Source organism: Canis lupus, chromosome 19 (assembly GCF_011100685.1).
Source record: "Canis lupus familiaris isolate Mischka breed German Shepherd chromosome 19, alternate assembly UU_Cfam_GSD_1.0, whole genome shotgun sequence".
In the NCBI taxonomy this organism is placed as follows: Eukaryota; Metazoa; Chordata; class Mammalia; order Carnivora; family Canidae; genus Canis; species Canis lupus.
In genome coordinates this window covers 45,943,602-45,970,330 of record NC_049240.1, presented here as the reverse complement: position 1 = coordinate 45,970,330, position 26,729 = coordinate 45,943,602, and the positions used below count along the sequence as shown (strand labels likewise).

General features: G+C 34.5%; 1 protein-coding gene and 1 long non-coding RNA gene across 2 annotated transcripts in view; both read left to right on the top strand.

The window, feature by feature from the left end:
* LOC119877282 overlaps positions 1-4,510 on the top strand; it is a 29,344-nt gene extending 24,834 nt beyond the window's left edge. Inside the window, exon 5 of the long non-coding RNA XR_005374259.1 lies at positions 4,294-4,510. This is a non-coding gene — a long non-coding RNA (uncharacterized LOC119877282). The remainder of the gene's footprint in view (positions 1-4,293) is intronic.
* Positions 1-26,729, top strand: part of LRP1B (LDL receptor related protein 1B) — a 1,959,891-nt gene that overhangs the window by 98,594 nt on the left and 1,834,568 nt on the right. The window lies entirely within an intron of this gene.

The window sequence follows — 26,729 nt, the reverse complement described above, 5'->3', positions numbered from 1 at the left end:
CTTGTGACAGATGCCAAATAATGTAAGAAGGGAAATTTAGAAAAGCAGTTTGGGGGAATGGGAAGAGCAGTTGGCAATATGCCATTTTTTTTTCTTTAGAAAACCAACATATTAAGTGAATCCTGTCAACAAATACAGAAAATCAGCTTTCTCCAAATATATCTGCTTTTACAAATATAGTTAGTTTAGCAATAACATGAGAATACAAATTATTGCAGTGATTTGATGGTATAAGTCTGTCTATCTAGCATGTGCACATTTATCTCATTATAAACACACAAAAAGAAAGTCATATCATATTGTGAGTAAAGTTAACACAGAGACAGAATAAATAGAAGACTGGTGTGCAGACTTGTAAAAAGCCCATATGTGACAAACAGTTAAAGTATATGATTCAGAGTAAAAAAATATGTGGTGGTGTAAGAAATAACACAAAAAGCTTGAAATTATGCTGCAACCCTAAAAAAATTGTCTTTGACAGGTCTATAAGAACAAAATTGCAACATCAGCTGAGATAAAAATAGGTTTGAGCGGGACTGAGGAACATTTGGATTTCAAATATCTAATAAATTGTGGCTGGGAAAAGCTAAAGTACTTCAATGACACTGCTTGGTACTAAATATTTAGAACAACCAGCTCCAATTTCAAGATAACTAACATCACCAAGGCCTTTCCTTACAATCAAGAGTGATTTCTTTCTAGGTCAGGAGACCCGGGCATATCAACTCTAATAAAAATCTAACACGAGTAACTTTCTTATACTCTCCCTGTACCCCGACTCCATCCCTAAACACAGATCATGCCCTACAGATCTATCCTCTGCCTTTATTAGTTGAGTCCCTGGTCTTAATATATGCTCTGAAGGATAGATTCAGTCATTCAGGATTTCAGTTGCCTTGTACTACTAAAGCTTTTGTTTCTTTCCAAAATACTCCTTCATAATATCCTAGCCCCCAGATATCTGCCATCGCATTTTCATCATTTTCTTGGTATCAGCTTAATTGGGAAAATATTCCAGGGTCATTGATCACTTAAAGTTTCATATAATGAGCGCAGAATGAAAATCATTACTAAATATATAAGCCCTCTGATAGGCTAGTCCATAAATTTACTGAAATTACAATCATCAGTATGTTTAGCAGTGGTTTTTCAATTCACATTTCTTGCCTTAATGAACATGAGAAGTAAATATTGACTGCTTTTTAATGTGACTCATTCTTTTATAGCCATCTTCATAACTTTGATAAGAAGCATAATTGCAACTGGTTTTATGCGAGCTGCCTTAAGGAGCTGCATTCTCTCCGGTCACCCCCATCTAGGAGCTTATCATTTAAAAATACACATGGAAAATATGTGCTCATCACACTGATGCATTCAATTCAAATATTTAACCACAACATGATCTGAACATTTTTCTTTTCTGTAAAGGACATACAGATTATGAGTATTTTTCAAAGATGGTGAGGGAGAGTGAAAAATGGATAAAAAGGGAAAAAAAAGTTTAAAAAGTCTGTGTTTAGTCATGTGATTAAAGAGGAAGTCTTTGTTTCAAGCTCGAAGACATTCAACCTCTTTAATCTTCCTGTCTCAACAGAAATTAATGGCATCAAGTAGTTTTGAGGATAGGAAAGGAGAAAACACAAATGGGGCAATCTTCAGAAACCAATAGGAATCTAGAGTTAGCTTTCTCTCCTTCACTTCTCTGGACCCAAGTTTGTTTGTTAGTTTGTATATGAAATTAAATTGAAAGTGAATGTATTTAGCTTTTCCATTTCTCTCACTATATGACTAGGTGACTTTATGTGTTGGATGAAAGAAGTCATTGTAAATTGTGAGATTAAAATCAGCAAGACTTTGATATTTATTGACTTATATCGTTCAACCTCCCGAAAGGCTTGTCCATGTCCTCACCAGAATTTGATATTGTCATTTAAAAAATTATTATTTTAGCTATTAGGAATATAATGATGTCGTGGTATTAATTTGCATTTCAACATAGGGAGACTTTTTTTAAGTTTCTGAGAATCACCCTCTGAAGATTCTGACTCAGTAACTCTTGCATAGGGTCAACAAACTGTTTTAAACAAGTTCCTTAGATGATTTTGATATTTGGTCAAGTATAGGGACAAGCAAAGCAGAATCATTCAAGAATTTAGTCATTGCCAGTGATGAGTGAGGGAGTTAAAAAGTGAATGGACCAATAATATGAAAATAACCCAATAAAATTTGGTGAAAGATTTGAACAACACTTCACCAAAGAAGATATAAGGATAGATAACAGAGTATGAAAAGATGCTTACCATCATCATTCATTACATTAGAACTGTAATGAGATACCACTCACACACACCTATTAGAATGGCTGGGGGTGGGGAGCAAAAACGTATCAATACCAAGAGCTTGTGAAAATGTGGAGAAATTGGAACTCTCATATACATTGTTGATGAGAGTGCAAAATATTTTGCCCACTTTGGCAAACAGTTTGGTGGCTCCTTATAAGGTAAAATGATAATTATTTTATGGCCCTGGAATCCCACTTCTAAGCATTTACCTAAGAGAAATTAACCTAAGAGAAATTTGATGTTAACACAAAATCTGTATGTGAATGTTTATAGCAAATTTGTACATAATTACCAAAAATGGGGAAGAATCCAAATCTCTTTCAAATGTGAATGGGTAAAGAAACTATGGTTCATCTCTACGATGGATTAGTACTCAGTAATACAAAGGAATGAATCATGGATACACACAACAAATCACAAGTACATTAAGTGAAAGAAGCCAGAATCAAAATACTACATATTCTGTAATTCCATTTATATGCCAGTCTGGAAAAAGCAAAACTGTAGGACTAGAGAATAGATCAGCGTTTGCTGGGGGTGGGGACAGTGGAAAGGCTAGACTACAAGGGATCAGCACAAGGGTAGGTAATGGAATTGTTATGTATCCTGATTATGTGGGGGTAGCAAAACTCTATGCATTTGTCAAATTCCTAGAACTATACACTAAAAAGAGAGAGTTTTATTGGAGGCAAATTTATTTTATTTTTTTTAAATGTAAACCAGGCAAAGTATCCCAGCTGTCCAGCTCCTTAAGGACCAGGGCAATCTTTGTTTTTGCTCATAGACTAAAACTGATCCTTAGACATAACAGGGACTCAGTAAGTAAATAATGATGGATTGAATGATTAAATGGCATTTTAATGGTCAATATGAATTTATATTTTTTAACGTTCCATGTTAAAATTAGTGGTAAAATGAGGCACAAACCTTTTTAGTCAGGGTTCACTAACATAGGATAATGAGTCAAAAGTGGAAACAGGTACCTGTCTGCATAGTATAATCCAGAGACCTGAGATGACAGTTACCTTCAGCCAATGTGCACAAGTGTAGATTTCAAAGGAAAGAAAAGTCGTCACTCTCGGTATCTATTTCAAAGTCACGAGGAGAGTACAGTACATCACTTTAAAGTTGCAAACTCCTAAGTTTCATCCTGGATATGACTTTCAAGCCATGTGGTTTTGGGGACGTTATTAAGCCTGTGTGCCCCTCCCTGTTTGTAGTCTAAGGAATGGTAATTATAGTACTTACTTGAGTGGGTTATTGCAAGGAATAAATGGGTAAATACGAGTGAGGGAGTTAGAACAGACCCTTGCACATAACAAGCACTTGATAAAGGTCAGGTACTGTGAGCCTGTTTGACAGTATAGTAGATATCCCATTCATATATTTTTGTGCCATTCTCTTGACAGAGAAAGGTAGATATATGTCCTTCCTATTATACTTACCGTGCAATCTCCATATTTATAGACTATAAATATATGTCATGAATGTGTAATGGAAAGATGAAAAAAACAAGAATTCTGGGTTTTAATATTTGTGTTTGCCCTTATTTCCAGCATAGAATTTGAAAAAAGAACAACTTCTACAAATCTGAATTTCTTTGTATACAAAATGAAATGATTAGACAGTCTGCTGGATCTTTTAAATTCTGGGATTCTCATATATGCATTGACAATAGATGAATATAGCAGTTTGACAACTTTCTATACGGAACAGTGTTCACATGGCTAGATACGTGTTACTCATACTGTGCCCACAAAGCACATGCAAATTCCCCTCATCTGTTTCACCTGAGTAAGGGTGACCTTTCACAATCTGGTATGAATTACAAAATCTTTTCTAGCTGCAACAAGTGAATAGATCATATTCTTGTAGCACCCATAAAAGTCATACTTGCTGTCAACTTGAGAAATTTTGGCTCAGTGCTCATGTTTCTCTTTCCCTGTCATAGGAGAAAGGCAATTCTTCTTATGAGGAGGACAAGATGTACCATGAGGAAATATCATGAAAAATAACCCACTCCTGGCCCCAATAGCTCCAGAAGCTACATTTGAAAACAAAAATATGTTTATTTTTTTAATGTAAATAGTCAAGCTATATGTTTTAATCTTCTCTGCAATGTCGTTATTTTAGAAAAGATTGAGCTATACCCTTTAGAAAATAGCACCCTCCCCACTCCTACCAAAATAAAACTTTTACTGCTTGAAGGACTTTTTATTTGTTTGGCTATAACATAAATGTCAATTCACTTCACCATCTGGGGAAAAGGATTTTAAGTTAGCCTCTTAGTAAATTTACCTAATTGAATGTAACTTATTAAATTTAGTCACTATGCATTTCAAAAGAAATGATGTGGAAAAGAGCCAAGGTGTTATTTATCACATAGACTTATTCGCTCTGGAATGTGACCATTATGACATGACATGGCAGGCTCTGCAGGAACTATCCTTCAAAACAATGACTATGGCACCAGGCTTTTCTTTTCAGCCATCTCAATATGGTGATGCACATAAGCTGAGAGAGAAAAATGGTGCAACTTGATTGAAACATGGGCAGAAAACTCCTATCTTAACAGATGTTCCTTTAAGTTTAAAATGGAAGTAAAACTGTGAATCAACTTCTATCAAAGTTCATACAGCTGTTGCTGTGTTTTAAAGGTGACAGAGTCTTGACAGTTCCTAAGAAATAGGCAAAAAATAAAGCATGAGGGTTTTTTTTGGGAAGAACTTTTGAAATGTTGATCTTTTAGAAAAATTTTAATGTGTTTCATGGGCCACATAACTATCAGATCTAGTCAGTGTCTCCATTGACTGTCTCCTTTTCTCTTCTTAGCCTTTTGAGAGCTGGGCTTATCCTGTTCATTCTCTGTGAGTTGGTAGGCAATGCATAGTGGAAATTTATGGGAGATGCCAGCTAGTAAGTTAAATCTATTCATCCTTGTTATCACTATGATTCTATACTTGCTTTAGCCTTCCATTAAAAAAAAATGAAGCACATTCCTCATCAGAGTATGTAAAGCTTTTTCCTATTTAGATGCTATTGAAAATCAGTGACCAATGAACTCGTCAATACATTATCACCCATATTGTGTGAAAGTTATTCCTCTGGGAGAAATAAATTTGTATTTTTAAATAATTTTTAACCTAAGACACAAAGTACCAAGTGACAGAAAACCCACCCAGATGACTCCTTCCCAAGTCCTCTGTGAGGAGTTATGCTGTACTCTGCTGTCATACCACTTTATGTTGTCCCCTTCTAATCACAGTTATTACCACACTCCTCTTATTAAAATCCCACATTCTAGACATAGTGCCTGGATTCACATTTCTATGACTTAGTAAAAGACTATACTCTCCTCTTTTCTAAATAAGAGTACTAAAAGTACTTGCCTCATAGAGTTGGCATGCTGATAGAATAGCACTATGACCCAAAAGTGTTTTTGGTAAGTAGATCCTGTAGGAAATTGTGGTGTTATAGTTAGCTATTAAACTGTTCCTGGTAAAAGGTTACCAAAAAACAAAAACAAAAACAAAAACGAGAAATGATTGTAGTAAAACTACAGATAGAAAACATTCTGTGGAATTAGAAATTACAGGTTGACTGGCCGAGTGGGGAACCTGTTTGGAATGGGGAGGAGATTGTGAAGGAGAAGGAGAGGCAAGATGGCTGACAGGATAATAATGGGACCCGGTAATAGATAAGAAAATTCATTTTAGGGAAAAAGAAAATGTATTGTTAGAAACAGATCACAAAAAAATCAGTTTCTCTGCTTTATTTTTCTTCCCCACACATAATGCTACCTAGGTTATATTTACTTTTTTGGCTTTATTATCTTTTTTCCCAACCAGAGTGTAAGTCCTGTTATAGCAGAAACACTCTATGTGTTCGCTCTTTTTCCACTTAGGCGGTGCTTAACAAATTGCTGTTGAGTAACTGAGCAGAAGAATGAATTCAAATGGGGATTCAGGATGCAAGTGTAGAATTTGTGGTGAAGTCACAGAAGAACCATACCTAATGTAATAGAGAAGGAAAAACAGATGATAGAGTAGCAATGAAAACCTGGAAGATTCAATTAATATGAGTTTGTAGAGGACCAACTGAATATGTTTTAGTATTTTTTCCCCATGACATTCTGTAGCAAACAGAGAAACAAAAAAGTTCACTTGATAATTGACATGTTAATTATCCAAGGAAAGTGGTGATTGGAGGAACTTTTTTTTTTTTTTAAAGATCTTATTTATTTATTTATTCATGAGAGACAGAGAGAGGCAAAGATATAGGCAGAGGGAGAAGCAGGCTCCCTGCAGGAAGCCCCATACGGGACTTGATTCTAGGACCTTGGATCATGACCTGAGCCGAAGGCAGATGCTCAACCATTGAGCCACCCAGGTGCCCAAGAAACTGGGTCTTAAGGCACTTATTACTCAAGGTTGATTCCTGGACCTGCAGTATCATAATTGCCTGGAAAACCATGAGACCCCATCATTTTTGAGGGATATCACCCTAGATCTACTGAATCAGAAAATCTGAAATGCAGCCAGCAATCTGTATTTTTACCATCTTCCAGTTGTTTCTGATGCAGGCCAAGTTTCAGACTCAATGCCCTAAATTGTTGAAATTGGTAAAATGTGAAGCTTAGCTGAGAAAGGAACTAGGATACCACCAGAACAGAGAGGATTATTAGACAGTCACCATGTTCTGGGAAGCCCTGATTGAGGGGCACATCTGATGTTGAAACAGTGATTATAAAGTCTAGGGATTATGGTTGTGTTCCTGGATGGTTGTGGGTGAGAGAGGAGAGAATAGGCACTCTTGCTCTGGAAATATGACTAATGCCTTTGCATAAAATGTATCTTAAAGTGGCATATCTAATAAATATGATTGTAGTGAAAGTCCAAGCTATCTACAGAATGGATTATGGGACTATCCTTTCAAGTCACCACCAAGGAAGCTCTTGGTTACTGTGCTCCCCTTTGGCTTTGATGTCAGTCACCAGGAATATCCACTCACTGCTTCTATGTGACAAAAACGTAACTTCCTAAATAACAAAATGAGTTAAATTCATCCAAAGTAAATCATGTCCCTCATATCTGAAACCACAAATTGCATCAGTTGCTTAGAAAACAGACTGAATTCTTAGCAAACACAATGAAGATGACTGCAGTTTTTCATGCCATTACAATCAATTTCTAAGTAAATTTCAGTGATTATACCAAATGATAATCTGATTCTTACAATTAATAACTTCCTAGCCCACTGTGACTTGACCCAAGCTGTACATATGGCTACTTAGCATAGCACACAAACCTCTTCCATCCATAGCTGCAATGTGAGGCTAAAGTCATTCACAATTCACATACCTTTTTTTTTTTTTTTTTTGCATAGCTGCTTCATAGTATAAACCAAAATTGAATTTATATTCATATGTGACCTTATACTATTTTGTTAAGAGATTGAGAATGTATCTCAAAACATATTACATGAAAGTAATGTTTAAGAGAAGCAATAGGATTATTATAAAATGGAGACCATTGAGAAGGGAGAGGGTGAATGTACCTACTCGATAACCACATAAAACCCTCTGGAGACATAGAGCTAGGCCGGCAGATGATAGAAGAAAGAAAATACTTACATGAGATGTGAGAATTAATAGGGAACTCTTCATCCCAACCTCAAAATATCTTTTCCTCAGCTCTCTATTGTGCTTGGAATTTTACTATTAGTGATCCATTCATAGGATCCAGGCATGGTGTATCTCTTGTCTTGTGTTTAAATGGCAGTGTTCCCAGGAGAAGTACTATCTTTTGTTTCTATCCATTTATTGTCCCCATATCATGAGTTAGCTTATTTTACTTTGAGAGGGGTATTTTTGCAAAATGAACCAAAGAACAAATCTGTCATGTTCTAGAATGCATGTACTCTTGGTAAGCATGTGACTTTATTGGAATCTTTACTCCAGACACAAAGTAGGAATCACTTGTTAAAAAGAAAAAGAATGTGAGCTTCAGCCATTTACATAATGCCCAGAGCTGAGTTACAAACTCACTACAAGGCAATGAAATGAAGGATTAAGCTGAATACCAAGAAATGAGGAATTGGACTGAGAGTAGTCATCGGCTATGCTGGGACATTGGTGTTGGTTCGGGGAGGAGGTAATGATATATTTATTGAATCAATTCATTATGTAACACACAAGCCAGAAGCTGTGAAATATTCGAGCACAAGGCTGACACAGGGTGAGAGTGAAGTTGTTAAAAGAGGCACAGACAAGGGTAAATTTATGCAGATTCAGATACAACCCTTCTGACAGTATGCTCAACTTATTGTGCTATTGTACCACCTGGCCTCCATGGATCTCTAGACTTAGTCTTCCAGTCACAGCATCATAAAATTATGAGATTTGGTTGCTAAGTGGTCTTAACATGATTTAATGAAAACCCATTCCAAAGGATTAGCTATAGCCTGTAGTAATAGAAAGTTCAACTAAGGAATATACCTAGAATCTCATACACTTAAATTAGCTTAGATGTGTAAAGTTCCTTTTAACTATGTGCTATATCAAAAACCAAAAACAAATGGATCTCTTATAGACACTACTCACCTTTTAAAACAAAGCAAAAAATAGTAAAATATGTTTTGAATTCATATAATTACTTTTCAAGAGTAAATACAGCAGAGATTATGCTATCCATTCTTAATGGAAAAGTATTCTGGGGCACCTGGGTGGCTCAGTGGTTGAGTGCCTACCTTCAGTTCAGGTTGTGATCCCGGAGTCCTGGGATGGAGTCCTGCGTTGGACTCCCTGTAGGGAGCCTGCTTCTCCCTCTGCTTATGTCTCTGCCTCTCTCTCTGTGTCTCTCATGAATAAATAAATAAAATCTTTTTTTTTTTTAAAAGAAAGAAAAGTATTGCATTTTTTATTTTATTTCTTTTTACATTATGTTTTAAAGAGTTCACTGTAAAGTCTATTTTTCCATTATTCATGCTCATGTTGGAAAAATAAACTAAGATGATTTAATTGGTCCAGGATTGGCCCCAATCTAGTGAACTTTCATTATAGTCCTATAAAACTAATAATCAAAATATATACTTTTGATCTGACATTCACAAGTCCTAATATAATAAGAAGAATCTTAGTTTCATGCTTCTTGTGTTCTAAGAGTGTAAATCACTTTATGCAAATTTACATTTTTATGAAGTAGAAATTCTGAATATTTTTAGCCTTGAAATGGCTTTAAAATGCAATAATCTTTTGGCACCAGAGCTTAACAAGGACAAATATCTTGCAATGAAACAAAAGGTCAACTGATTGAGAATATTTAAATATGTTCTTCATCTTTATGCAAAAAAGTATATTTTTGCTCTATCTTTTAAAAGTGAAACTTATGAACCTTTGTTAATTTTTATTATATTCTATTTTTCCTGTTAAATATCATTGCAACATTCCATAGGGCTGCTAATTTTTTTATGAGTAAATTATATATCACCAGAAGTTCTTTATAGGAAGTTATGCTCTAATTAGGGCTAGCACCGAATCGTAAGTATCAGATTCAAATACATAAAAACTCTCCTTGGAGCAGGAGGTTAAACTTGCATCTATTTTCCCTAAAGATATCATTTGGTACTGGGATAGTAGCAAAATAGCTAATATATTGTTTATTAGCCTCAATATTTAAAACCCTAAAACACATTTAAAAAATAAATGTCTTCAAGTGCTATTCTTCTCATTAATGAAATTCTGATTTGCTTTATGAATTTTAACATAGGCTCAAAAAGCCAAGTAATACTATTTTGAGTCTTTTCATTTTCTGGTCTGACATAAAATTATCAGAAAAGTCTCAAAAAGCTATGCAAGACTTAATTTACATCAAGTAAACTTGAGCATTTGATAGTACCACTGATAACATTGCTCGTTTAGTTGATCCTTAATTGTGAATCATCGTATCTTTAGAATGAAAGGAGCATATACAAATACCAAATAAAGAACATGTGTTTCCTGCATTGTCAAAGGTTTGTTGGTTTGCTTTTTCACCTAAGTTAATACGAGACTACCATTTATCATGATATTGATATTCAATCACTTTTTTATAGGAATGGAATAAGAAAGCTTTATTTGGTGAGGCCAAATGTACTTACTGTCACTCACAGAAGTAGATTTTGCAACTTTGCAATTAGTGTCTGGAGTGAACATTTACTAGCTGCTTTGCTTTTCTAGCAAGAATCAAGAGAGCGAGAAAGTAAAATTGACCTGAACTTGCAGAAGAGCTCAGATACTAAATCCTGAAATTAATTAGAAGATGTATGACCACCCTTGATCTTGATTCTAATCCAATTCTAATTAAACCTACACCATAAACCAAGAATTCACACACTGGGAAGGCTTATTTTTTATTTTTTATTTTTTTTTATTTTTTGGTTTTTCTACTTCATGCAAAGACTCAAAATAAGTTCTAATTAGCTAAGTTACTCACTGAACATTCTCTGTGGATAGAAGCACAAAGTAAAACTGAGCCAGGGAATAGCAAAAAATATGCAATGTTTCAGGAGATAGTACAATTTGATAGAAAGTACTTCTGTAGCCCCAGTTTTATTCTGAACAGTTTTACCAGCTTAGTAGCCGGAACATGTAAGATTATCACAAGGGAAAAAAACAAAACAAAAAATATGTATGAAGTATAAGCTGTCATTCTTGGCTTCAAGACATTATACCAAATGCTTTAAATATGTCTCTGCCATTTTCCCAGAATTCTCTAGGTGTACTCAAGTTCTGGGCGAACTAGAAACTTCTGAGCATGCTTTAAGTCTTCCCTCCTTCTTATACTTTTTTTTTAATTATTATACTTCAGGGTTTATGTCAAAGGTCACATGCTTTTTGATACTTTTTTTTTTTTAACTGCTTATGACTATTTTCTCCTGTGAACCACTAAAACCCCTAGACTGTACCAGCCTGACTTCTTGATGGCCTATCTGCTGGGGATACATTAGCGAGCAAAACCAGAAATAGTATTTGCTCTCTTGGAGATGACATTCTAACGTGGTGAGATAGACAATAAACATGTAAAGTAATAAATTGCGTATTTTAGAAAGGGATAATGGCTATAGAAAAAAATAAAGCGGGGAAGGAGAGTGGAGATTTTGATAATGGAGGGAATTAGAATTTTAAATCCAGAGTTGAGGCAATACCCCAATGAAAGGTGGCATTGAGCAAGGATCTGGAGAGTTGTGGATATTTGGAGAGGCGCTCTGGAGGGAGGAGTAGCTGTAGAAAGTGTCCTGAGGTGGGAGTTGAACTGGGGGCAGAGTGATCCAGGAGGTAGAAGCAGAGGAGTTATCCTGGGTCAGAGGTTAAAGGGCTCTGATAGCAATGTAAGGACTCTACTTTTACTCCAGCAAGGTGGAAACCATTTGAGGTTTTGAGCAAAGGAGCCCCGTGACCTGAGCCAGGTTTATGAAACATTACTCTGGACCCTGTGTTGAGATAGGCTGTAGTGGAGAACATAGAAATAGGAGTCTAGGGGGCGTACGCTGTAATAAGCAGAAAGTGACAGCCATGACTTGAACTGAATGGTGGTGCTGGAGGTGACAAGAAGTGGCCCCTTTGGGTAGAAATGGAAGATAAGACAGTACGGTTTTCTGACAGGTTGGGTACACTGTGAGTGAAAATGAGGAGTCAAAGAATGCCTCAAGGTTATCCTATACTATGATTAGCGAATTTACCTTATTTTTAGTTCCACTACTGAACTATTGAACTAGCACATGTAGTCACACACATAATTGTACACTTGCATTCCTCTTCAATAATTTAAAAACTGATAGTCTACACAATATGGTAAGTTTCTCCATGGATTGTGGAAATTAAAAATGAAATAAGGGTTAGTGCCAGTTAAAAGATTTGAGAGGGCTAAAATCTTTTATTTTAATTTTGAATTAGATGTAATTTTGCTTCAGGCTAGCTGGAAGAGTTCTGTAAGTGACAATTTAAACTTAAATTAATCTCACTTTAAAGCCTTTTTAATAAAGCTTTTCTGCAAAGCACTGAAAAGCCAGCAATATGAAAGTTGTAACATTCCCAGGAATATGTAATCTGAAACTATAACTTAATTTGAATTTTACTGCGCTTTTTAATTAAATTCCAGATTTTTACAATTAGTATACATGTATAAGACATATATATCTGGAAAGTGATATGAAGTGGATAATTTAGGCATTTATCTTGATTGTGAAAGCTCCAAATGTGGCTTCTAAGGCAAAATGTGTGAGTCAGGTTTAGAATTTCATTAGATAGAAATACTAATTCAGCAATTATTCAATTCTATATTTGACTTAATCTTTCTGGACATGGGCACATTTTTGAGATGGATAAAAGTTTAATTCATGTAGACTTTGTGGCTTAAAAAAATAAGTGCTTTGTATCAGGATTGATGCATTTTTTTCAACTTAAATTAGATAAACCTAGGCAAAAACAGCTACGTTTAATGTGGGTTGGATTACATTCTTGGAGATCCAATCTAAAGATAAAAAATATATACAAGAAAAATAAAAGTTATAAAATGAACCACAGAGAAATTCTATAGTAAATTCTTTTTTATTATTTTGAATAACTTTATATTCTGTAAAGGGAGTTATTACAAATAGATTGACTGCAATTCACACAACCATCATATGTTATAAGTTAGAGTCTTAGTGTCTATATCCTAATATGGCTGACTTTTGATTATTCATTTCCACCTGAAGGGAGATATTTATTTAGAAAATGGCATGGCTATTCCAGGAAAAGGAGACAGCATGATTTAAATATCAACAGCAACTTAAGAAGAATGATGACAATAATGTTATTATAGGCACATTTAATCAGAAAAAGTGACAAACAATTTGTTGTAAAACACATAAATACTAGTTGATAACTCATTCTAGCCACATAAAGGGCATTAACTTTTCCACACCAAGGCCCAGGGAATCTTATGTATAGCATATAATTATTTAGACTACAAATGATAGAGTATTGAAATCCAATACCCTGCTATCTTGTGTTCATGCTCTGAAGTTAAAAAGGATAACTATGAAAACATTAAAGAGATGACAAAAAGCATGTAAATAAATAGATGAACACAAATAGAAAAATTGTTGCTTCACACCAAACAATTTACAAACATTTTTCTATACTTCAATGTAATATTTACTGAGCACCTATACTTGCCAGGCTGTTACAAGATGTGGAAACTTGAAGAATGAAAAATGTTAAAAAGCTGGAAATTACCTCATTTATAAGCACATAAATCTAGAACGTAGTATTATTATAATACTGGGAAGGAATAGCTTATTATTTAATACATTTTTGATTATCGTTATATATTTGCTGTATAAATATATTCATAAAGGTAGGCTTCTCACTTTAAGTAATATTCACAATTAATGTTCTAATATTTCTGTGTGAATATTAAGTAAAGGTAAAATATCTTCTAGAAAGACAAGGATATACACTAAATTATGGCATCAATTTCATCAAATTCCGGCATAAAAAGAATTAAGTGTCAACTTTTATATCTTTCATCATTACATCGCTCCTTGTTAATTCTTTTAAATATCTTTTAACTAGTTTTCCTATTTTTAATATTTAATATTCTTCTCTACTTTTTCCCCCATTTCACAAATCTTTAGAGTAACCCAACCACCTCATCTAGATACTGTCTTTTTGCATTCAAATACAATTATGTTTTCATAAAGGTAACATTCTCTTTGAATCCATGTAACTTTAGAATTCCAATGATGGTAATATTTATAAAAGAAACTTTGTGATTTGCTATTTATGGTTGCTAACTTTTTTGTTTTACCTTTATAAAAATAATTTAAAATATTATATCTCAAGAACAATAAATTATATGTCTAAATACTATAATTTTATTTAGGAAAATATTTAGCTCCCCAAAAGCATACAATAAATGCTCCTAGCATCCTTTGATTTTTTTTTTTATTTACCATTAAGTTTTCCCTCTCTTCCACTAAATTTCACCATGGGTCAGTGAAAATATCTTCCTTAGATTAATTAAGAATCTGAGATAGGTTTTGGGAACTGTTGGTCAACATCTTGCCAGTTCTAATTCCTCACCACTGATCTTTCTACGATCCCTACTTTCTGTCCTCACCACTGTCCTGGACATAACAGTGATAACTGTGACCACACAGTGGCCAAGCCTAGTAATTGTCAGTTCCCATTGTACTCTATGTCTTTCCAATATTTGACAGTTAACCATCCACTTGTTTAAAAGGTTTTTCTGACATTGCTGTAACCCAGTTTTACACTTTATGACAGTTCCTCTTCTTTTCATGTAAAAATGGACATTTAAAGTTTTTGACAACAGTTTTTAACTTGACATGCCTCTTCCTTCAATGAGGTGTTCATTTTCAGAGTCTCAACTATTACTTTTATGAAATCGACTCAAAAAATGTATTTTCCATCATAATTTCTCTATCATCATTTGTGAGTCAGTAGTTCATTCTAAAAACATGCCACTAAATAGATTCTAACTAGAATTCCAAACCAAAGACATTAAAAATGCAAATATATTTCATCTTTTCTCTTCCAACTTCTGCCCACTTTGGAATCCAGATCTTCCTTCTCATGTTATTTTTTAAATAAAATTGATATTCCTAATACAACCCATTCACATGATAAATGATAATTTCTGAGACAGTTCCTTATTATTAGCCAGTCACCAAGTATTTTTTCCTCAAAAGTTCTTATAACTCTCTTTTCCTTCACTTTCAAGTTATGTGTTATAATATAGGGTAAGGGATTTATTATTTCCATGGGTATAATACTGCATGTCTAAGAAAGTTCCTGTAAATTTTTTACCCTTTGGTACTACATGCTAAGTGACTACAAAGTTCTTATCGATCAGTGTGTATTGTTAGCTCCTTCTCTGTCCTGACCCATTTATAAGGTTCTATTATGTTTTTTTCCTGTCATCAGTATAGTGAATTTTTTCTACATTAGATGCATCCTCCAATATAATCTTCCTATACTAATATGCCTATTAGAGCTCTTTTCTTTTTTTCTTAAACATCTTTAATGGCTTACTATTGCTACATTTAAAGGATTCCACATTACACCTTTCCCACCTCTCTAGTCGTATTCCAGTCTTATTCTTATTAAAAGGAAAAAAAAATAATTTTAACCCTATTTTCAGCTATATAAGTTTAATGAACTGAACAAGTTCTTTTAGTAATCAAAACCTTAGTAGTTTTTTCCTCAGCACGAACCCAGTGATTGGAAGATAGTAGGTATTTAATAAAAATATGTATATTATGCATTCATTCTGTTTCCTTCTTTTAAATCTGCTATTTTCTAACCTCTGTGCCTTTCCCTCTGTATGCCACAGACATGCTAACCACATTGTATCATATTATATAATCCTCCCCAAACTTAGCTCCATTTTATGAATGAAAGGTTGAAGCCTAGAGAAATAAAGGCCTGGTAGATTAAGGATCTTGTTGAATGCTACACAGAAAAACGTTGATTCCACTACTATAGAAATGTACAGAATTCACCTGTCTTTGTAAAATCTGAAAATTCTGTTTATTTTGTCCATTTACTTTCTAAAAGTGGATTATAAATTCCTATGAACCACACAGGAAAGGTAAATGAATAATAGTTTTATGGATTTGGATGGAATAGTAGGATACTAAAACTAAGCCAGATAACCACATTTCTCTAAGTTTTGTCACTAAATAACTGTGTTATCTTGAACATGCCATTTGATATCTTGTAGCACCATTTTTCTTTTCTGTTAAATGATTGTGCTGAAACAAGTTGTCTCCCGAAGCTCTATATTTGATGACTGTTATTATCATAGTCTGATGTAGACTAGGATTCAATTCAATTTCTTCATTGAAACCACAAAGAATATAAGATCTATCAGATCATAATTTGGCCCTGAGTGAAGACTTGGGTACTAAGAATAGAATTTATGAAATGAAGAATATAATCTTGACAAAATGAGAATCCAGAGTAAAAACTGATTTGATTTAATGTAGTCAAACATCTGGATATGTGACTAAATTTTCAGTTTCCACATAGATGTTTGACTTTGTGTGAATAATATCAACTTCACAAAAATAGAACTAAGTTTATGTCAAAATAATCCAGACTTACCAAGTTTGAAAAAAAGTTTAAAAAATTTGATTAATTTATTCTCCTCTAGGATTTCAATAGTACTCTGTCTCACATTTAGGTCTTTCATCCATTTTGAACTTATTTTTGTGTATAGTGTGAGTTTCATTTTTTTTTTTTTTTTTTTGCCTATTGCTGTTCGGTTTTCCTAACAGCATTTTTTGAAGAGACTTTCTTTCCACTGGATATTCCTTTCTGCTTTGACCATATGGTTGTGGGTCCATTTCTAGGTTTTCTATTCTGTTCCGTTGATCTATGTGTCTGTTTTTGTGCCAGGATGATACTGTCTTGATCACCATAGCTTTGTAATATAACTTAAAGTCAGAATTGTGGTGCCTCCAGCTTTGTTTTCTTTTTCAAGATTGCTTTGGCTATTTAGGGCCTATTATGGTTCAATATAAATTTTAGCGTAGCTTGTTCTAGCTCTGTGAAAAATACTGGTGGTATTTTGATAGGGATTGCATTACATATGTAGAGAAGATCTCTTTGACATCGGCTGCAGCAATTTCTACCAGATTATGTCTCCTGAAGCAAGGGAAACAAAAGCAAAAATAAGCTATTGGGACTTCATCAAAATAAAAAGCTTCTGCACAACAAAGAAAAAAATCAACAAAAATAAAAGGCAACCTTTGAAATGGGAAAAGATATTTGCAAATGAAATATCTGACAAAGGGTTAGTATCCAAAATCTACAAAGAATTATCAAACTCATGAATAGTCTTTTTTTTTTTCCAAAGAAGATATAAGATGACTAACAGACACATGAAAAGATGCTTACCATAAGTCATCATTAGGGAAATCCAATCAAAACTATAATGAGATATCACCTCATAACTATCAGAATGGCTAAAATTTACAATGCAGGAAACAACAGCTTTTGGCAAGGATGAAGAAAAAGGGGAACCCTCCTACAGTGTTGGGAGTGGAAACTGATGCAGCCACTGTGGAAAACAGTATGGAGGTTTCCTCAAAAAGTTAAAAATAGAATTAACTATGATCCACTAATTGCACTACTGGCAATTTACCTAAAGGATACAAAAATACTGATTCAAAGGGATACATGCATGCCAATGTTTATAGCAGCATTATCAACAATAGCCAAATTATGGAAAGAGCCCAAATGTCCATTGATGAATGGATATTGAAGAGGTGAGATGTATACATACACATATATACATGTATACGTGTGTGTATATATGTATATTATTTATATTATTTTTATTATTCAGCCATCAAAAAGATTGAAATCTTGCCATTTGCAACCACATGGATGAGGAGCTAGAGAGTATTCTACTAAGCAAAAAATAAGTGAGTCAGAAAAAGACAAATCCATATGACTCCACTTATATGTGGAATTTAAGAAACAAAACAAATGAACATGGTGAAGGGGGAAAAAGAGAGGGAAATAAATCATAAGAGACTCTTAACTGTAGAGAAAACTGAGGGTTGATGGGGAAAGGTGGGCAGGGTTGGGCTAAATGGGTAGTGAGTATGAAGGAGGACACTTGTGATAAGCACTGGGTGTTATATGTAAATAATGAACCACTAAATTTTATACCTGAAATTAATGTTATGCTGGATGTTAACTAAATGGAACTTGAAACTTGAAGAAAAAAAATTGATGAATTTAGAGTTAAATATAAAGACAATAATAAATATGTTGGCCTTTTTAAAGTTTTTTCTTATTATTTAATAGTTAAATATATTTTAGAAAAATGTGTAGGTATTTGCAGAAAAATAAGTGCTTCTGCATAAAATGTTTTTCTTTATTTGTTTGTTTCCATTCTAATTTACTAAATCCTAGACTGTTCATCATTTCTTGGATTTCAATCCTTCTTGGATTCCGACCTTCTCCACTGACAAACTTTCACTTAAACCAAACCAAAACAAAACAAAAAAATACTTGAAATTTAGAAATGATTAAATGTCACAAAATACCAAGTGAGTAAAGAAGACAAAGAGAGTAAAAAATATCTATGTATTTCTTGGTTGATACTCTTTTATATTTCATGAATGAGGAAAAATTAGCAACCCCGACTCTCATTTCATTTCAGGAGTTGTAGAATGGTGGGGTATTTCAGGCACCTAGAGTATTAGTAGCTTAAAAATATTGATTACAATGGATATTAATTTTAAAGGCACTACGGCAGGCCTTTAAACTATTTAGCAGAAGTATACAGTCTCTTATGGTGGAAAGAAGTATAATTAAAAAGCCATCAATTGTCTGGGATTGTCAAAACTACTTTGTCACCTGAAGCACATTCCTTGTAATTATCTTTTAGGCTTTAAGCTAGATCACCATTAACCTCAGGAAAAAAAAAAAAAAAAGGTTACTATGCTTTCTGGTGTGAGAAATTGTATCATGATGTAAATTAAACCCCATTCGACAGTCAAATTAGATTTGGGAAATGATTGAGTATTAAACCTACTCATGTATATTATCAAATGATACAATGTCTGAGAGCACTAAGGAAAAGACAAAGAGTTTTCTTCCTTTTGAGAGATTTTGAGATTCCTTATGTGCATAGAATATAATTTTGATCATACATTAGAGAAATAAAATTGAAGCCACACAAAGAAAACTCAAAGGTATTTTAAGCTTTTCCCCAATGATTTCTTTTCGGTTCTCAGACAGTACAAAATGAGTCAACACTTAAGTAAGCCAGAAATAATATAACGAGTCTGCAAAATTATAGCTACCTACAGCTCAGATCTTCAATCAAGTAATTGTTAAATGCTCACTAGAAGGAAGAACAAATAGGTTCTCAAGTGAACTTGCTTAATATTTTTAACCTTATTGTCAGAAGAAAGGAGTCATAATTAAGATAGCACAATGCACGAGGCAGAGAGCAGCATGATTGCATCTGATGATTAATGTTTATCCCTGAGGTGGTCTCTTCATTTATGGATCAAGAAAAACCATGTAGCCTTCTATTCCTGCGTAAGTCATTGGTGCCTAATGCCAGACAATCAACTACTGTCATTCCCGGGTGATGCTGAGCTGAGTACAAGTTGTGAAAAGTTACGTTAGTTGATGTGAGTGATTATCAACTGCATGAGAATATAGCCTACAACCAAATGTGTACTATCATACTAATCTAACCTTTGGTGATTCAGGGGACACTGGAGTATCCTATTGTGTCTGCTATTTACAAAGAGGCAGCGTAGGGCCTGAGTAAGGCAGCGTTTCTCAGCCTCTACATGGTTGACGTTTTGGCCAAATAACTCTTTGCTGTGGGGCCATCCTGTACATAATAACCAGTTTAGAAGAATCCAAGGCCTTTACCCAGTAGATGCCAGTAGCAACCCCTCACTCTCATTTGCAGCAAACATAAATGTCTTGACATTGCCCAAATGTCCGCTGGGGGGCAAAATTGCCCCCAGTTGAGAACTACTGGTTCCTGAGCCTGGGAAATGCTCTACAACAAAAATTATATCTCTATCTATTTATCTATTTATGCCTATATGAATAGGCACAGACACACACCACCCACCCACACATATACATACTCACACCTTTCAAAAATACCATTATATATACCTACATATGGTCAATAATATACATACATCTCTCTATATAGATGCATGTATATACACACACATATATACCCACATGTTTACATATACATTCAATTACATATATTTAAAATATATTTACATATACCCTTATATATGTATAGATGCATATATACATGTATACAAACAGCATATGCTTGTGAGTATATGATACACATGTGTATATACACATATATCTGTAAGCATATGCATGTCCTAAACCATGAAGTCTGAAAACATAGATAATATTAATGGTTTTACAGATTGAAGATACCTTTGACAGCATTAGGTATATTTGCATACACTTTCAATTTCATTATGAACACCCTTTAGATTTGAAGTTTTGGAGGAACAACAGAATTGAGTAAGAAGATTCCAGGTACCATGAAAAAGTACAAAGGCATCTAATCGTATAGAGAAAAAGAGACTGTATGTAGGTCCATGTGTCAGCAGGTTGGGATGCATGTGTAGAAACAGTGCGAGATGATATCCAGAGATTGACAAGAACCAATTCATGTTATTAAGTAAACCTCAGCCCAGGTTGGAACGAGGGCATAAAACAGAGCATCTTCTTGGTTGCTCATAGAAACAACTGGCAACAAGTCAGACAAAAAAGCTCTCTAAATAATCAGCTAAATATTACTTTCCATTTTGACTTTGTCATATCCTGTGTCCTTATTTCTATGTTTCAGCCATTGAGATATCTTCTCATTCAGAGGCTTTATTTTTAGGTAGAGAACATAGTGTCTTGTATGCTATGATGTGAGAGACATGAGGATAAGTCTTTCCCCAAACATACTCAAAAACATGTAGCCTGAAGCACTTTCTGAAATTCTTCCTTTTGAGTGAGTATTCTTAGGAGTCTAAAAAAACATTAATGTTGACAAATGGGACTATGTGTTACCTGAATATCTCTTGATTTTTTTTTTTTTTTTTTACTGCATTATTTCTCTGATCTTCAGCCAAACTAACAGTGTTTTAAGTAGTTGATTTTGGGTAGCTGAATTGCAATGGAGAGTAAGATGGATAGATTTGGTGTGTGATTTTTTTCGCATTGTATAAAATGTGGCACAGGGCCCTGTTGAGTAAAAACTGAGATTCCAGTAGATCAGGATATGGACCTTCCCTATTCCCTGACTCTCCCCACCAATTCCTTAGAGCACTGTAGGGAGGGGGAAATATATATATATATCTTCACAGTGATAGTCACATACTTGTTCAGAAATCAGTAGCTGGCAACAATCAATTTGATTCTTCTCTGGAAATGTTGTTCACTGAAAAGAAATTTAAAACTTCTGGGATGCCTGGGTGGCTCAGCAGTTGGGTGTCTGCCTTTAACTCAGGGTGTGATCCCAGATTTTTGGGACCAAGTCCCACATCAGGCTTCCTTCATGGAACCTGCTTCTCCCTCTGCCTGTGTCTCTGCCTCTTTCTCTCTCTGTGTCTCTCATGAATAAATAAATAAAATCTTAAAAAAAAGGAAATTTAAAACTTTTAATAATTGGAGTTTTAGAATAGGAGTAATGGAAGCCAGGTGGCAGAGAGAGAAAAATGTCCCCTGAAATAAGGGCCCCCAAACACTGTGACTATATCTAAATATGGCAGATAGCAGAATGAGCTAGACTCTGCACCTTGATTCATGTGTCCAGAGAAACCAGGAGAGGATCCAATGTGAGATTACATTCGAATCTACAATACGTTTGAATCTAATCCATCGTATCCAGTGGGAAGGAGAGGTCTAGGCCATGAAGCAAAGCTGAGAGACTATGTCACCAGGGCCCTAGGAATTGGTAGGGAAATATAAGGCATCAAGCTGTAGAAGACAAAAGAGCTTGGTTCAGTAGTGAAACAGGTCTCCAAGTAAAGTCAGGTTTATGCCATTATGTAGCCTAATAAGGAGCCTTACCGGTGGCATCAAAGCCCTAATCGTGAATGAATCCTTCTCCTTGTTTCCATTTAGGATTTCTTGCAGGGATACAGAAATGAGAGAAAGCCATAGGATGTCCAACTGACCCATAAAGGAAAATGACCTAGTGAATTATGGGCAAACTGTAGAGTGACCCTCCTAGGATTCAGGCAACTATATTTATACAAATATCATTTTATTTAATTATCCCCACAGCTCACTGCTGTAGGCATCATTATTACGATTGTAAATTTGAAGTAGAAATTAGGCTGAGTGAGGTTAAGTGACTTTGTTATGTTTATAGAGCCAGTAGGAATAAGGGTGGGAATCATACCATTGTCTTTTTTTTTTTAAGATTTTATTTATATATTCATGAGAGACACACACCACAGAGAGAGAGAGACAGAGACACAGGCAGAGGGAGAAGCAGGCTCCATGCAGGGAGCCCAATGTGGACTCCATCCCGGATCCTGGGATCAGGACCTGAGCCGAAGTAGACACTCAACTGCTGCACCATTCATGCCTCCCCCATTGTTTGATAGCAAACCTTTTACATTTTTTTGACTCACAACAGAATCATACTGGTTGTTTAATGAAGAGTAAGATGCCAACATTGGTTTTCAGGATGCATTATGAAAAGAAAGAGTCAGGAGTTAATTAAAGACAATTTTATCTTGTTCTAGCCCTACCCAGGACCTTTTCCTTCATGAAAGTAAACAGGCCAAATTTTGGTTGTCAGTTGTCAGAGGGAGAGAAAATAAATAGTATGTTTATCTTCTGGCTGTCTTCAAGAGTTGATAGGTAAGGTTCACTTTGGAACAGTTTATATTTTGTAGCTGAATGTAGACTATTTCTACTTTAATTTGACAAATACTAATGGCTATACATGCAAGCCCTTTTTCTATCAAGATTTGTATATTTTTACAAATACTCATTAACATAGAATCCATGTTATTTTGTCATCAATTGGACACATCTAGGACTTTGACACTAAATTTTAACAAAAAGCACAATATTCTTTAAGTTATATTGCTAATGATTTGATCCGTACCAAAAGAAACTTTCCTACAAGAAAGTTATAGCATTTTGCTTCTAATTATAAGATGAGCAGAGATCTAATTAGATGTTTTAAAACCCATAGGAAAGAAGATTCCATAACTTTTTCCTAAATTTAAAATCATCTGAGTTGAAAAGACCTGATCTTAATTATTTAGGGCCCGATTTCTTGAGTTAAGATGTTACTATTTTTATTAGAGACAGAAAAGTCAAATCTGAAGGCAAATATGTTGTTTTATAGAGATGGACTAGGCCATTTTTCTTCTTTTGACAAGGACAAGTTAACTGCTGCAAAATCCAGAAAATCAGGTATTTAGATTCCCATTTTTGAAAATTTTGGCAACACTTTGTAAAGTGATTCTCTCCCTCCATTTGTACTGAGAAGAGAAAACACATTAAAAATAGAGTCTAAAATCCCGTTTTCAACTTTAGAGCTCAATGAGAAACATCAGCACTGCAGGAAGATGAGTAGTCTTCCTTGGAAAGCATACCAGTACACAACAAAGGGCCTAGTCTTTCCATGTTTTCAAACAAGAAATTAAAAAAATAATCTAACCCTCTTTAAAATCTTTCAGGCAATTATAGAAACCATAATTTAACTAAACATTTTTAGCTTTCTGCCAAATTACTCCAAGCGGATGGCAGTTGGTTGCCAGGAACTCTAGCCCTTCCACTCTCATTCAGGTTACAGAAAGGATCATCAAAGCTGTGAGTGCGTAAAAGGAGAAGGTGCAAGAAGTTTCACATAAACTTCTAAAAGCATCAAAATGCAAAGTAAGCCACAGCAATGTGAATTGCATATGAATGCCATTAATTTATACCTGAAGAGAAGATTTTTAGTATGCTATTAGCTTCATAACAACCTAATGTACCAAAAGCCAATCATTAGTTAGCTTGCCAGAGTATGACAAACTGCTTGTTACACAGCTCTCTTTAAAGATTGAATGGATAGATATTGTTGTCCAGAATATTGTGATTAACCCTTCTATTGCATTTTTTAATTAATACCAAAATTAATGTTAATTGAAAAAACTTTATTGGATCACCAATGACATAGCAAGAATGCAAGTAATCTTCATTTATGTGCAACTAGAAATTCATGAAATGCAAGGATTGAAAACAATGTATGATTTTTTTCTAGTGATGATAATTTTTCTTTGCTGTTGTCCTCAATTATGTTTTTGATTGTTGATAGAAATATTTAGAAAGGAAGATAGAAAGGAAAGAAAATGAAAAAAGATACTTCAAACAATGAAAATGTCTCCCCAACTTTCAGAAGATAATGTCAGCAATGCCAATTTTAGGTATTTCTTTTTTCTTGTTTTTCCTTTTCACCTATTTCAGCAAACTCTTATTTATTACAATATGCATTCTTTTCATGAGGAGAAGAAAGAGAAATAGAAAAAAATTAAAAGAAAGAGATCTTACCAAAATCCTAAAGTGACTTTTCTGCTTTAGTGATTTGATTTTAGGATATATTTTGTCAAGTAATTGCCAATACCAGACTGAGAAAGATGGATAACTATAGAATAAAATTAGGCTTCACATGTTGAAATGAGTTTGCAAATTTGATGAATTATTTTTAATATATTCTCTATGAAAAAAACAAAGGAATTATAGCATTACACTCATCCTAACTTAATTAATAATGCTGGGATTCACATTTATTCATGATTTTCTTTCATTTATCACTATATGAATAAAATAATTAGCAGTGACTTCTTGCTCAGAGTAAGTTGGCCTACATTAAGCATTGTAAAGCCAGACAGGCAGGTCATTGAAAACCAGGGTGCCTGCTGCCTCATTTATATATTAAGTATACTGCCAATAAAAGGAGAGTAACTTGAAAGTAACAACTGGTAACAGAACATAGTCCATAGGGTTTAAGAGAAAATTGTCTGCCATTTAATAACCCAATTTTTTCCACCCTGAAAATGCCCAGATTGTTATAAAACTGCTTATAGTCAATTCTCCATGAGTGGGTTATTGTTAGCTTCCTATGTTATTTGAAAACATAATTGTGCTAATTCCTTTTATAGAATTGTGCCCTTCTTTAGATGATTATAAATCCTGGAACCTAGTCATCTTCACTAAATATATATAATATGGGATCCCTGGGTGGCGCAGTGGTTTAGCGCCTGCCTTTGGCCCAGGGCGCGATCCTGGAGACCCGGGATCGAATCCCACGTCAGGCTCCCGGTGCATGGAGCCTGCTTCTCCCTCTGCCTGTGTCTCTGCCTCTCTCTCTCTCTCTCTCTGTGACTATCATAAATAAATTAAAAAAAAATTTAAAAAAAAAATATATATAATATGTATGTGTTTTATCTTCTATCACTCCACATGTACCTTCTACTCTACTCTAACCTTTTTTCAAAATCAGCAATAGAGTTATATTCTCTGCAGCTTCAAATCTTTCACTCAAAGACTTTAAAGGACTTACCTGATTAAGTCTGGCCCACCCAGGGTAATACCCTCTTTGATTAACATTAACTTAAAGTCAACTGATTAGGAGTTTTAATTATGTATACAATGTCCCTTCACATTTACCATATTCTGTTGGTTATAAGTTACAGGTCCTGCCCACATTTAGGGGAAGGAGATTATATAGGAACATGGATCATTGTAGGACATCTTATAATTCTGGGTAGCATCACTCTTTACCCTCACCCAGATATTGATTTTATATCTTTGGAATTCCTACATAATTGTTTCTTCAAAATCATCACGTGGTACATAACGGATGCTTGTTTAATATTCACTACTGGAACCTGCCTCTAGCCTTCCTTTTACTGCTGTCCTACTTTTTCTATAGCACACATCACATGCTATATCATTGATTCACTTATTATGTTTAGTGTGTATGGTCTATCCGCCCTCAATTAAATTTCTTCAAAGCAACTGTTTTTCTTCAATAATGTATCCCTATGCTTAGAACAGTGCCAGATATATTGTAGACTCTCAGTAAGTGTTAAATAGATGCTATAACATACTAATATTCTCTAATAATTGGAATGAAATTTTCTTTTTTTTAAAGATTCTATTTATTTGTTCATGAGAGACACAGAGAGAGAGGCAGAGACATAGGTAGAGGGAGAAGCAGGCTCCATGCAGGAAGCCCAGTGTGGGACTCAATCCCAGGACCAGGACCATGCCCTGAGCTGAAGGCAGACACTCAACCACTGAATCAGCCAAGCATCCCAAGTTATTTTATTTTAAAATAAAGTTTCTAATATTTTCTCAAACTCCAGCTTGTCATCTCCTGCACAATTTTCCCCACATTAAAGTGGTAGTGTAGATGTTCAATAACACAATTTTTTTATTTTTATGATCTTTGATTATAACTCTATTGTAACTATGTGGAGGTGCCAGATAAGAGTTAAAATAATTAGACCAAATATCCACTTAAAAACTTTCAGTTTTATCATTATATTTTGCAAGTAAATGATTGACTGGTTGCCTTGGAGGTGTTGAGTTGTTGGTTAGAACTAAAAGGAAGAAGAGAGATGCAGCGTAGATAAATAAGTGTATGGCCTTTGGAAGCCCATGGCTAGAGTTCAAATTCTTGTCCTAGTACATGTTAGCTGTGTGCACATAGATGTGTAACTTAATTTCTGTATATGAATCACTTTTTTATTAATGGCCATGGCAATAATGCCTTCCACATAGTATTACTGGAAAGATTTAAATGAATTTAAGCTCCT